The 14,511-nt window shown below is 42.2% G+C and overlaps 1 long non-coding RNA gene across 3 annotated transcripts in view; it reads left to right on the top strand.

Moving 5' to 3' along the window:
- LOC130362562 (uncharacterized) overlaps positions 1–12,505 on the top strand; it is a 79,757-nt gene extending 67,252 nt beyond the window's left edge. For all 3 annotated transcript variants that reach the window (XR_008891460.1, XR_008891461.1, XR_008891462.1), the window contains exon 5: positions 12,442–12,505. This is a non-coding gene — a long non-coding RNA (uncharacterized LOC130362562). The remainder of the gene's footprint in view (positions 1–12,441) is intronic.
- Positions 12,506–14,511: the final 2,006 nt, after the last annotated feature.

Genomic DNA, 14,511 nt, shown 5'->3' with positions numbered 1-14,511 from the left:
GGATTCCGATGTACAGCCCAATATGTTGCTGATAGGTCCATGGACTTCAGTAGAATGGCCATAGTCTAATGGTAAATGGTGCCCATATCCCAGAATTGATGTTTTTTTTTTGTTGTCATCCTGCCTCCCAAACATAAAAGTAACAAGCAATCAAAAAAATATTTGTTACCTAACCCCTTAAGGACTCAGGGTTTTTCAGTTTTTGCACTTTCGTTTTTTCCTCCTTACCTTTTAAAAATCATAACCCTTTCAATTTTCCACCTAAAAATCCATATTATGGCTTATTTTTTGCGTCGCCAATTCTACTTTGCAGTGACATTAGTCATTTTACCCAAAAATGCACGGCGAAACGGAAAAAGAAATCATTGTGCAACAAAATTGAAGAAAAAACGCCATTTTGTAACTTTTAGGGGCTTCCGTTTCTACACAGTGCATATTTTGGTAAAAATTACACCTTACCATTATTCTGTAGGTCCATACGGTTAAAATGATACCCTACTTATATAGGTTTGATTTTGTCGCACTTCTGGAAAAAATCATGACTACATGCAGGAAAATTTATACGTTTAAAAATGTCATCTAACCCCTATAACTTTTTTATTTTTGCACGTACAGGGCGGTATGAGGACTCATTTTTTGCACCGTGATCTGAAGTTTTTATCGGTATGATTTTTGTTTTGATCGGACTTTTTGATCACTTTTTATAAATTTTTTAATGGTATAAAAAGTGACCAAAAATGCGCTTTTTTGACTTTGGAATTTTTTCGCGCGTACGCCATTGACCGTGCGGTTTAATTAATGATATATTTTTATAGTTCGGACATTTACGCACACGGCGATACCACATATTTTTATATTTTTTTACACTGTTTTATTTTTTTTATGGGAAAAGGGGGGTGATTCAAACTTTTATTAGGGAAGGGGTTAAATGACCTTTATTAACACTTTTTTAAACTTTTTTTTGCACTGTTATAGGTTCCATAGGGACCTATAACACTGCACACACTGATCTCTCATGCTGATCACTGGCGTGTATTAACACGCATGTGATCAGTGTTATCGGTGCTTGACTGCTCCTGCCTGGATCTCAGGCACGGAGCAGTCATTCGCCGATCGGACACCAAGGAGGCAGGTAAGGGCCCTCCCGGTGTCCTGTAAGCTGTTCGGGACGCTGCGATTTCACCACGGCGGACCTGAACAGCCCGACTGAGCAGCCGGGTCACTTTTACTTTAGAAGCGGCGGTCAGCTTTGACCGCCACTTCTAAAGGGTTAATACCGCACATGGCCGTGATCGGCGATGTGTGGTATTAGCCACGGGTCCCGGCCGTTGATGAGTGCCGGGACCGACGCGATATGATGCGGGATCACGGCGCGATCCCGCTTCATCTCGCGGGAGCCGGCGCAGGACGTAAATATACGTCCTGCGTCGTTAAGGGGTTAAAGTGGTACTTTGAGAATGTAAACCTATCCTGAAAAAACAAACCCTCACACAGGTTTCATATGTTTTGACACAGCACTTCACTCCACCCATTTGGCCCAGGCGTTTTTAATTGGGAGACTGCATATGGGTTTCCTACTAGCATTCTCCCAGCCCTCTAGCAGGAAGCATATGGTAGGTGTTCACACTGGTGTGGTGCTCTGTGCAGGGCCGGATCATCATTGGCGCTCATGGAGCGCCTGCTCCAGGCTTCATGCCTGCAGGGGTCACATTCAGGACATCCTTGTGTCCCAAAAAATCTTTTCAGGACACAAGGATATCCCGGCGGTTAACTCTCTGCGGCGGCCCCCGCGTTAACTTTAACCCCTTAAGGACCCAGCCATTTTACACCTCAGGACCCGGCCATTTTTTTGCACATCTGACCACTGTCACTTTAAACATTAATAACTCTGGAATGCTTTTAGTTATCATTCTGATTCCGAGATTGTTTTTTCGTGACATATTCTACTTTAACATAGTGGTAAAATTTTGTGGTATCTTGCATCCTTTCTTGGGGAAAAATCCCAAAATTTGATGAAAAATTTGAAAATTTTGCATTTTTCTAACTTTGAAGCTCTCTGCTTGTAAGGAAAATGGATATTCCAAAAAAAATAAAAAATTTTATTCACATATACAATATGTCTACTTTATGTTTGCATCATAAAATTTACGTGTTTTTACTTTTGGAAGACACCAGGGGGCTTCAAAGTTCAGCAGCAATTTTCCAATTTTTCACAAAATTTCCAAACTCACAATTTTTCAGGGACCAGTTCAGGTTTGAAGTGGATTTGAAGGGTCTTCATATTAGAAATACCCAACAAATGACCCCATTATAAAAACTGCACCCCCCAAAGTATTCAAAATGACATTCAGTCAGCGTTTTAACCCTTTAGATGTTTCACAGGAATAACAGCAAAGTGAAGGAGAAAATTCACAATCTCCATTTTTTACACTTGCATGTTCTTGTAGACCCAATTTTTGTATTTTTCAAGGGGAAAAAGGAGAAAATGTATACTTCAATTTGTAGCCCAATTTCTCTCGAGTAAGCACATACCTCATATGTCTATGTAAAGTGTTCGGCGGGCGCAGTAGAGGGCTCAGAAGCGAAGGAGCGACAAGGGGATTTTGGAGAGTACGTTTTTTTTTAAATGGTTTTTGGGGGGCATGTTGCATTTAGGAAGCCCCTATGGTGCCAGAACAGCAAAAATCCCCCACATGGCATACCATTTTGGAAACTAGACCCCTTGAGGTACGTAACAAGGAATAAAGTGAGCCTTAATACCCCACAGGGGTTTCACGACTTTTGCATATGTAAAAAAATAAAAATAAAATTTCACAAAAATGTGTGTTTCCCCCCAAATTTCACATTTTTGCAAGGGTTAATAGCAGAAAATACCCCCCAAACATTGTAACCCCATCTCTTCTGAGTATGGCGGTACCCCATAAGTTGACCTGAAGTGTACTATGGGTGAACTACAATGCTCAGAAGAGAAGGAGTCATATTTGGCTTTTTGAGAGCAAATTTTGCTCGGGGGCATGTCGCATTTAGGAAGCCCCTATGGTGCCAGGACAGCAAAAAAAAAAAACACATGGCATACCATTTTGGAAACTAGACCCCTTGTGGAACGTAACAAGAAATAAAGTGAGCCTTAATACCCCACAGGGGTTTCACGACTTTTGCATACGTAAAAAAAAAAAAATCACTAAAAGGTGTGTTTCCCCCCCAAATTTCACATTTTTGCAAGGGTTAATAGCAGAAAATACCCCCTAAAATTTGTAACCCCATCTCTTCTGAGTATGGAGGTACCCCATAAGTTGACCTGAAGTGCACTACGGGCGAACTACAATGCTCAGAAGAGAAGGAATCATATTTGGCTTTTTGAGAGCAAATTTTGCTCGGGGGGCACGTCGCATTTAGGAAGCCCATATGGTGCCAGGACAGCAAAATAACCCCCACATGGCATACCATTTTGGAAACTAGACCCCTTGCGGAATGTAACAAGATGTAAAGTGAGCATTTACCCCCCACTGGTGTCTGTCATATCTTTGGAACAGTGGGCTGTACAACATTTTTAATTTGCACAGCCCACTCTTCCAAAGATCCATCAGACACCTGTGGGGTGTAAATTCTCACTGCACCCCTCATTACATTCCGTGAGGGGTGTAGTTTCCGAAATGGGGTCACATGTGGGGTTTTGTTTTTTTTGCGTTTGTCAAAACCGCTGTAACAATCAGCCACCCCTGTGCAAATCACCTCAAATGTACATGACGCACTCTCCCTTCTGGGCCTTGTTGTGCGCCCCCAGAGCACTTTGCGCCCACATATGTGGTATCTCCGTACTCGGGAGAAATTGCGTTACAAATTTTGAGGGGCTTTTTACAGGGGGGGGGGGGGGACCTCCAGCTGTTGCAAAACTACAACTCCCAGCATGCACAGTCTCAATGCATGCTGGTAGTTATAGTTTTGCAACAGCTGGAGGCACACGGGTTGGTAAACACTGTTAAACACAATGTTTCCCAACCAGTGTGCCTCCAGCTGTTGCAAAACCACAACTCCCAAACATTCTCAGGCATGCTGGGAGTAGTAGTTCGGCAACATCTTTAGAGCCAGATGTTGCCGAACTACAACTCCCAGCATGCTTGGAGTTGTAGTTTTGCAACATCTGGAGGACTACAGTTTGCAGACCACTAATACAGTGGTTCCCAATCTGTGCCCTTCCAGATGTTGCAAAACTACAACTCCCAGTATGCCAAAACTGTCCAGGCATGCTGGGAGTTGTAGTTCTGAAACATCTGAAGGGCCAGATGTTACAGAACTACAACTCCCAGCATGCCTGGACAGTAAGGGCATGCTGAAGATGTGTAGTTTTGCAACATCTGGAAGGGCACAGTGGTCCAAAAACTGTGGACCTCCAGAAGTTGCAAAACTGCAACTCCCAGCATGCCCAGACGCCAAGGGCTGTCTGGGCATGCTGGGAGTTGTAGTTTACAGGGTCCCAATACAGCAATGCATGTCACTTTACGGCGACGTGCATTGCTGTAAAGGGCCCGACCGCGGCTGAAGATCTACTCACCTGTCGCCGCCGCCGCCGTCTTCATCGTCTGGATCCGGGTCTTCAGGGACGAGGTAAGTCCTCTCCGGACTTCAAGGGGCTGGGCAGGACGGGAGGAAGTAACCGCCCCCCTCCTGCGATTGGTCGGTTAACTAACCGACGGATCGCAGGGTATAGGAGGAGGTGGCAGGTTTGCCACCTCGCTCCTATACTTTAGCATGGTCCTGGCTGTCTGTGACAGCCGGGATCATGCGAAATTACCGGGTGGTCGGGTCCCAGAGACCCGATCAGCCCGGTATCGCCACAGATCGCAAGGGCCGACATGGGGGGCCTACATGGCCCCTCTCGGCATTTGCCCTGGATGCCTGCTGAAGCATTTCAGCAGGCATCCGGTTCCGATCTCTGCCCGGCAAGCCCAGGGTGCGGGGACGTCCCCGTACGTCCTGGGTCCTTAAGAGGTTAAAAACGCAGGGGCTGCCAGGAGGTAGCACACGCAGGGACGTCACTGACGTCCCTGCGTGCGCCCATAGAAGAAGAGCAGAGTGGAGCGGAGCATCGAGGAGGACACTCGCGCATGGTAAGTGACCATGTATGCCTGTTTGCCTCAGTATGCCTCAGTGTTCCGACCTCCGCTCCTCCGGTTCCTACTGCAATGGCCCATAGGCCATAGCAGTAGATCGTGACCCTGGTCCCCGGGGTCCCCAGACCAGAGGAGTGGTGGTCGGAACACTGAGGCAAACAGGCATACAGCCTCCAGCCATACACTGTATATGGCTGAAGGCTGTATGTCTGTGGGAGAGCTATACTGCACCTAATGGGGTGGGACTATACTGCACCTAATGTGGGGGACTATACTGCACCTAATGTGGGGGACTATACTGCCCCTAATGTGGGGGAGCTATACTGCACCTAATGTGGGGGAACTATACTGCACCTAATGCGGGGGAACTGTCGGTGGGGGGGCAACATAATGAAGTGCTCCATCTTCCAGGCAGCCTTAATCTGGCCCTGGCTCTGTGGCGGCATTTGTTGCTGTGATGCTGTGTCTGTGGGGTGGGGTGGCCTGGAGCAGCAGCAGTGGGGCTTCCTGGCCACTGAGTCTTTCTCCCTGTGGGCTTGGTGTCGTGCAGTCAGTGGTCGCCGCCCGGCACTATGCCAGTGTTAGATTAGGGACCCACTCTGACTGGGTGGCCTTGATGTGGCAAGTGGGCTTGTACTTTTTGATCAAAATGTATACTAACAACCTGTTAGTTTTTGGAATTATGCTGAGAAGCAAGTAAATTAAAATACAAATTGTGGATGTGCGGTTGTGTTTCTCTGTTTTTGTTTAAAAAAAAAAATTATTAAATTGTAGAAAAAAAAATTAGCAATGTGGTTAAAATGAAATTAGTGGTACAACAAAATTAAATGGGTTGTCTTATCTCCCCTAATTACCTCTCTTTCTCTCTCTCTCTGATGCTGTCTACTCACACTCCAAATATTGTGAATGGACTGATGTTAGAGGCAGGTTATTTGCTTCTGTGTCTGACAGCTCCCAAGCTAAAGACCTATGCCTGCAACTGTCAGACATGATGAATGTACTGAGAGAAGCCCAAGCAAGAAGCCTGATGTGCATTCAGCTCAGGAGCTCTGGCTACAGGGTGTGATGTCACTACTGCTTCTAAAGCGCAGAGCTGGTGGATTACTACCAGCTGTCAGCAAGAGATAAGAAGAGATATCTACAGAACCAAGCAAGTTGGCTAATTGCAAACTATGGCGCAGCTGTGCGGCAGGTCTATGAAGCGAGCTCAGGAGCTGAGCTTGCTTTATATCCATTTGATCGCAGCTGCCAGGACCCGTGGCTAATGCCGAACATTGCAGATCGGGCCAATGTCTGGAATTAACGCTTTAGAAGCCGCGATCAAAGTTAATTGTTGTATCTAAAATGCCAAAAATCTACTGCCGGTAGCTCAGTGAAGCCGATCGGGACCACCGAGGTAATATTTTGAGGTCCCGATCAACTGAGAGGACGGAGGAAGGGCCCTTACCTTCCTCCTCAGATCCTCATGTGGCAAGAGTGTGTAGGCAGTTCCTGAATGGCAAATATGTCGAAGCCATTGACTGGCCCTCACATTCCCCAAACCTCATTAAAACTGAAATACATTTCAGTGAAACTGATGGTGCCAAGTAGCACTTCACACTGTCCAGTAGCTCACAAATGCCCAGATGCAGTTTTGGGAGGTAAGTTCCTGGGACAGTATCCTCCATATTATCAGGAGCACACTGAAACTTCGTCAGAAGTACATACAGACTTACTCACTTCTTAAGATTTGTTGTATCTAAATTCACACATTGGCTACACCTGTGATTTACTTTAATAAATATACATACTTGCACTGTTCAGCCCCTTTATAAAGCCTGGCCTTTTTATGTACTATTTACTGTGACCCAGTACTAGTGTGTGAGCTATATTCCTAATAGTTTTCCCACTGTAGAGTAATAAGCTTGTGACTAAAAGTGACAGTGACAAGAAGGTCACCCACACTAAGCTAAATATATAGGCTTAGCGTGGGTGAACCTCTTTCAAAAGAGTTATCACTCACCTGAATCCGTGAAGCTGTTGCTGAATTATGAAGTAAAATAAAGATATGCTAAATGTAGAGAAAATACCAATGGGCAAGTTCCTTCTGCTCTTTTAGTAACGATCGTGGTGCCATTCCACCCCTTCCACCAACCCTGTCATTCTTATTCACTCCTTCTGGTGACTTCTCTGTCATCAATAGCCAAGCAGGGAAATATGTCACCGCTCCTGCTGCATCTGCGCGGCTTCCAAGATCCTTGCAAGTAACTTTTCAGCAGTGCAGCCACAAATTCAGCAGCAAGCTTGGTGGCATGTCTCTCCACTTGGCTGCTAAGAGCTACGTCACCAGAAAAAAGAGTGAATAATAATGGAGTAACTCTGTTACAGCGTCACAGATTTGGGTTAGTGATACCTCCTTTGAAGGAGGGTCAACCACACTATAGGCCTTTATTAGTTGTAATAACCTCTACCAACACATCTTGAAACTATTTTCTGCTTCCAGTAAAATGCATTTAATGCTGCATTGCAATGTTTTTTTTTAATGTTAACCTGCTTATAATGGAGCCATGGCTGTTATCCTGGATCTCAGCAATATACATGAGGATGGAACACCAAAATTAAGTTTTCAAAAGCATATTATGATTTTATTTGTCATATTCCAAAGTATTATAGCTGTGCTTAAGTATTAAATGCAATCTTTCAGGTACGTGAACCTGTTTTTAGGTCACCCACACTAAGCTAAATATATAGGCTTATAGCGTGGGTGAACCTCTTTCAAAAGAGTTATCACTCACCATGTAAAAAAGTAATGGAAAAAGATATCTGCCATTATTATAAATTGTAGTAGAAATGCCATAGCTAGGGAAGGACATGTCCACAGTGTGTCAGGCAGAGCAAGCATAGCAAAAGAGGACACACAGAAAGTTGGTTAGCCCTGTAAATGTGTCACAATTAACCCCTTAAGGACCAAGCACATTTTGCCCTTAAGCACCAGGCCAATTTTGGTTTGTGCACTTTCATAACGCTTTAAATTTTTAATCAACAGACCCATATAAGGGCTTGTTTTTTGTGTCACCAATTGCACTTTGTAAAGACATTAAAATATTATTTGAGGGGTATAATAAAAAAAACTTCATTTAGTAACTTTTGGGGTTTACGTTTTTTGTGCAGTGCACTTTTCGGTAGGTCCATATGATTACAAGGATACAATTTATATAGATTTTATTTTATTTTTACTACTTTAAAGAGTACCTGTCACCAAATAAACTTTTCTAAACTAACTCAGGCTATGTTCCCTAACTACTCCTAACACCCCTCCATCCATTAAAACACTTTATCCTACCTTTCTTCTTGCTCACATAGTGCAATCTCCTAGCAAGAGAAAGTGGGTGTTCCCCAGCAGGCATAACATCACTGAAGCTTGCTGGGGGACCACTTCCGCCCTCACATCTTTGCAGAGTTGTGATGAATAAAAGACCTCAAGCTTTATGCAACTTTAGTGAGGCTCTGTGCAGCTTTCAGTCTGTGCAGCTTTCACTGAAGCTCTGTGCAGCTGTCAATCAAGCTCAGTGTAGCCAGAATCACTTCTAGAGTTTGGTCTCCTGCCAGGCCGGGAGGAGACCAAACTCACCGTATTAATTGCAGCAGGGACCAGAACAGCGCCGCCTAGTGGCTGATATTTCTATTACATTATAAACATATTTATGTTGGTCATTTTAAAACAAGTGAATAGGAAAGCGTCTGCTAATTACACAAGGAACACTATCTCTTTTAAAAAAAAATGTAATACATGCACCAAAATTAGTATGCTTAAAATTGTTCTCTTCTGAACCCTATACATTTATTATTTTTCCACATACGGTGATGTATGAAGGCAAATTTTTTTGGCCCGTGATCTGTAGTTTTAATTGGTACCATTTTTTTTTTTAAATAGGACTTCTTGATCGCTTTTTATACATGTTTTTATGGTATATGAAGTGACCAAAAATGCGCAATATTGGATTTGGTATTTTTTCACCTGTATGCCATTGACTGTGCAAATTAATTAACATTATGTTTTAATAGTTGGGACATTTACGCACGCGGCGATACTGCGTTTATGTATATTTTTGATTATTTTATTTTACAAATGGGGTGATTCAAACTTTTATTAGGGGAGGGGCTTATTTACATTTACTCTGTTTTTTTAAACTTGTTACTATTTGTTTTAGTCACCATAGGGGGCTAGAACATGCAAAATTGCGATTGCATACATTGTTCAATGTTGATCTTTGGCTCAGCATTAATCAGTGTTATAGGTGCTCTGCTGCTCTAGCCTGCCATGGCTGGCTGCAGCATCAGAGCACCGATCAGATGGCAAGGAGGCAGGAAAGGACCCTCCCGCTGTCCACTCAGCTGATCGGGATCCGTGATTTCGCTGCGGATGCCCCGATACGTTCCCTGAGCTAACTGCCAATATCAGATCCCGCTGTCAACTTTGATCGCGACATCTAAAGACCCTTTAGATGTCGCGATCAAAGTTGACAGCGGGATCTGCAGGGCATCGGCCCGATCGGCATCCGGTAACTGGAAGAAGAGAATTCTAACCAAGGTCACCAAGTGGCAGTATAGCGGTCCACATGACTAGGGGAAACCAAGAGCCTCAGAAAGTCTTTCATATGCTGGATATGCATGATCTCGGCAGACCACTCCTCCAAGTTGAGGGGATCTGGAGATTTTCATTTTTTAGGAATAATGGTCTTAGCTACCTGGAGATGTCTGGATAAGGAATTTTTTTGTTTAGTTTGGCTCGAAGGAAACATATAACAGAAGACTGCTTCAGGTGCCATTGGGAATGAAAGACTTGCAACATCGGTGAATACTTTGAGAACTGCTTCCTAAAAGAGCATGGGTTGAGGGCAATCCCACCAAATGTGTGTCTTCGTACCCTGGCACCCCCACATCGCCAACCACTGTTTAGCAGACAGGATTTTATAAGGAATCTTGGGCTTTTGTAGCAATTACAGATTAGTAATTGGTTAGGAGAAAATTGCATGCCAAGTTCCAGCTTCCATGTCTGGCAAAGAGTGGGAAGGGACTGCAAGCAAAAGGAGAATAGAAAACTTAAGATGGTCAAAATGTAGTGCCAGGGGTACAAGGATGCCAAACAAAGGTTCTAAAGGTGCGCCAGAGAGGGAGATTAGAGAGCCGGAGGCTTAAAAGCACCTCCAGACAGGACACGATGAAAGCGAAGAGTGCAAGATGGAAAAGACCCAAAAATAGGACAAGCTAGAGGAGACTCTGAATGATCTCAGATATGAAGGAGGGGCCCTAGTTTATCAACAAGGGTGCTTCCAGGTGGCAGAAGCATGCAGCCAAGGTGTAGCATGTGAAGAAGGAAATAGAATAGTGAATAGAGAGGGACCAGGTCCAAGGGACAGTGCATAGGGCCCAAGAGAAAAGGTCTTGTGCTAGGCAAACCTACAGTTTAGAGATGGTGTTATGAAATAGGTCAAGTATTCGGGTGTAGGTGCAGGCAAGATAATACAATCACCGGTCTTACTCCCACCTGAATGTTTATGCCTCATCAAGGTGTGCCTATTGATTTTGGGGCAGGAAGAGGACCACACAAACGTGCTGAAGCACCTCTGCAGGCCATGCCAGAATACAGCAGAATATGAATGGGAACTGTTAGCAGTAGTTATAATAGCCACGGTAGCAAAGTAAGTTTGAGAATATGATCATACCGAACCAGAAGAGTTCCCTACGGTCACAAGAAGCAAGGTCCATACAGAAGCAGGCCAGCAAGTAGAAAAAATTTCATTGAATAAATACAAAAAGTCAAACAGGATTTTAGTCCCTAATTATGTGATACCATGGGGCGGCCAGGTAAGAGGAACAGAACAAGTCCACTGTATGTCCGGGTAGCAAAATATTCCGTTTTGGAAGAAGTTGGACTATCGGCCAAAATCAGACAAGCGGACCATCAAAGAAGGCAAAGAAACTGGGGGATTAGAAACGTAAACTGGAAAATCATCCGTGAATGTGGAACCTTTTGTATTCCTGACCAATGATAACCACACAGCAGATATCAGGGTCTGCTCTTATAGTGGCCATTAAGTTCTATATCACCAGGACATACAGAAGTGGGGACAGATGGCATCCCTGTTCCCTGGATCTATTTTCCAATAGATCCTGTGTCATGTGTCAATTTTCTGTGAAAGGTCTGGTGTTTTTTTCCAGTAAAAATTAATATATAGATATATATATATATAAATATTGGGGTTCTTGACTGAATGCACATAACTTAATATGGTAATCTTTGATTTTGCATTGATATAGTAAGTTGACAATAAACTGACTTCTGCTGTATCTATACCATCAGAAAAGAAGTAAAAATAAATGACCAGAAATCTTCATAAAAGGCCAAACTGCATCACAACCGCATGCAGTTTGGGTTCGCAGTACAGCTAATGGCAAATTCTATACATGCTACAATTATTGTCAAAACAGAAATCCGCATGAAACTTTACAAAACAGAAAAAGGAAAAAGGAGTAAAAGTAGCATACCGTATGTTCTTTATATTAGCTAATTCATTATTACCCATATCTGGTTTTGGCTTCAAAACTGCATCAAAAACCTGAATGTCTAAGGCTGCAGTTTTGTGTACATGGTGCAGTTTGTTGCAGTTTTTGCACAAGATTTGAAGCCTAAACCAGGTGTGAATTATAATATATATATATATATATATATATATATATATATATATATATATATATATATATAAAAATATAAAAAATAGCTGCTACATCTAATCTACTCCTAGTGTGGAATGAATTCAAATAGAAAAAAAGAAAAGTAGGAGCACCTGTTCTTTATATTATATAATTTATTATGATCCACACTTGGTTTTGGGTTCAAAGCTGCCTCAAAAACTGGAACAAAACTGCACAGTGTAAAAGTAGCCTTAGAGCACCCTCAGGTTAATTGTAGCAAGTATTGAATCAGTTTTCGATGCAACACTCTGTAAGACCACCCTATTGAAATACAAAAAGCTTACATGTACCTTTCTGGCTACTAGCAAGTCTCTTGTGTCCCAGCAAGTCATCCGCAGGCTGGTGTCTGCCAACTCTCCTCTTCTTCTCAGTGCTGCAGATTTGACATCACAGTGCTGCTTCCACAATAATTGGCAGCAGCTGTGTGCTGTCTAAGTGATTGGGGGTGACCTGACATTAGAGACTTGCGGGGTGCCATTGTATTAATTGTATTAGCTGTTTTTATTTTAATAGCAAGCCTTTGCCCATAATTAAGTTGAAAGATACTGATTCAAAATCTGTGATTTACACCTTTCTTCTCATTTACATTCCCCAGCTGTAAGCCTACAAAAGCAGAAGTTTAAGTAATCCTCTGCATTATATCAGCAATTCTTAGACAGGTAAACATACAGTTTTAGAATGCTCTAGATTTATCACAGTGGCTTTGCGGTATATAAATATTTCAAATTCTTGCATTTTTGGTGCATAGTGTTGCAAGCCACTCATTATTTGTCCAAAATTTGTAATAAACAGAAGTGAAGAAGTGAAGTCAAAATTCTTACACATTTGCAATAATCAATCTGGACTAATGTTTACACACATTTTGTGACAATGCCAGTCACTTTTCAGGTTTGTATATGTTTTGTTGTTAGTGCAATATTTGCAAAAAACTACCACATACAACCCACGGGTTTGAAATTCCTAGAGTGTCCAGTGAGTGGAGCATCCTACAAAGCAATCCCTTCGGCTTGTAATCACAGTGGGGGAGATTAATCAAAACCTGTCCAGAGGAAAAGTTGCTCATAGCAACTAATCAGATCACTTCTTTCATTTTTAACAAGGCCTCTGCAAAATGAAAGAAGCAATCTGATTGGTTGCTATGGGCAACTGGGCAACTTTATCTTTGCACAGGTTATGATAAATCTCCCCCAGTGGGTCTCAGAATTGATCACAATATTTGATGTCTGGGCAACATGTCAAAAGTTGTAATTGACAGTAACTCTGTAAGGTACTTTGACATTTTTACGTATTGGCAAATTTTTAACATCTACATGATGTATACAGTAAATATGCCAGTATTGTATCAGTGAATGTCTAAGATTATTTCTAATTAATAGTAGTTAAGGGAGATGCATATACTCTTGTTTAAGTTTACATTTAGCACATTATATAAGTTGTACATTCTATAATGTCTGATTTTGCCTTAGAAAGTGCTGTATGTTGGTGCTATATAAATAAATATTATTATTACTATTAAATAAGATTCAAGGTCAAATATTCTAATACTGATGCCTGAAGTTAATATTTCAATTATACAGGCACAGCAAAATATAGAATAATATATACTTTTTAGGTGTTTTAAAATTGTTTACCATATACATAAAACATATCTTACATATATACAGAAACTACAAAAGGAGAGAATGAACTACGATATACTGTACACCTTTTAAGTAAGTAACCATATACCTTTTATGCCCTATGCATTCCAATGTATATTTTAGGTGTCAACAAAAACATAAAAGGTTGCTAAAATATAAAACAAAATCACCTAATATCACACTAACCTCTTTACCTCCCAGAGTAAGTTGTAATCCAGGTTACTTGTTGCATGAAACAAAAGCAATTGCTCTTGCATCTACCCAGGTAATGTATACCAAGGAGCCTCCTCTCTTAATTTTTAACGCAAATGTTAGGATCACAACTGCCTCAAACAGAATTTCAAGCTTTATCACAGAGATTTGTCGAACAGCACAAACAATAACCTCTCCAACTTTCTGCATCATATGAACTAATTCAGCTGCTGCTAGAACAGACAGGTTTGTTTCTGAAAGGTTGCTGAATGGACCCTATAAATAACAATCTCCTCCCATTTTTTGGCCCTATGCACGCTACAGAGATAATTACTGAATAGAACCTAGAATGTAGACTGTTATTTTTCCTATTATTGACACATTTGGAATAACATGTTTTTTAATATAATTCAATTTTTTTTTAAATAAAATCAGATTGCTAACACTGAATAAGGCTATGCTATTGCATATCATTACTTAGTGCTATTGGCAATCTACTGACTCAGCAGGGTCTATCAGCAGATCAGACATGGGACCCACAAAAAACAGTTAGGTGGACCTCTGGGGGGGGCATTAAACCTGGTCGGACCCCTGAATATATTTGCGGGGGTGTCAATTGGTTAGGGGGCCAGTCATTGCGGAGCATTTGTGCCAAAGTAGGCTAGAGCAACATAAAGAAGATCCAACAGCACAAAGGAAGGTAGCTTTGATCACAGGATCTAAAATATTAATAGCCTCACCGCTGCAAGCTATTATCTATGGCCCCAGGCTAATTGATTCCAGCACGGTACAGAGCGGCTTGACGTCACAATCCCACTCCGTAGCTGCTCCCC

The sequence above is a fragment of the Hyla sarda genome, chromosome 3, assembly GCF_029499605.1.
Source record: "Hyla sarda isolate aHylSar1 chromosome 3, aHylSar1.hap1, whole genome shotgun sequence".
In the NCBI taxonomy this organism is placed as follows: domain Eukaryota; kingdom Metazoa; phylum Chordata; class Amphibia; order Anura; family Hylidae; genus Hyla; species Hyla sarda.
Note: the sequence above shows the minus strand (reverse complement) of the source record. Positions and strands in the feature narration are given on the sequence as shown.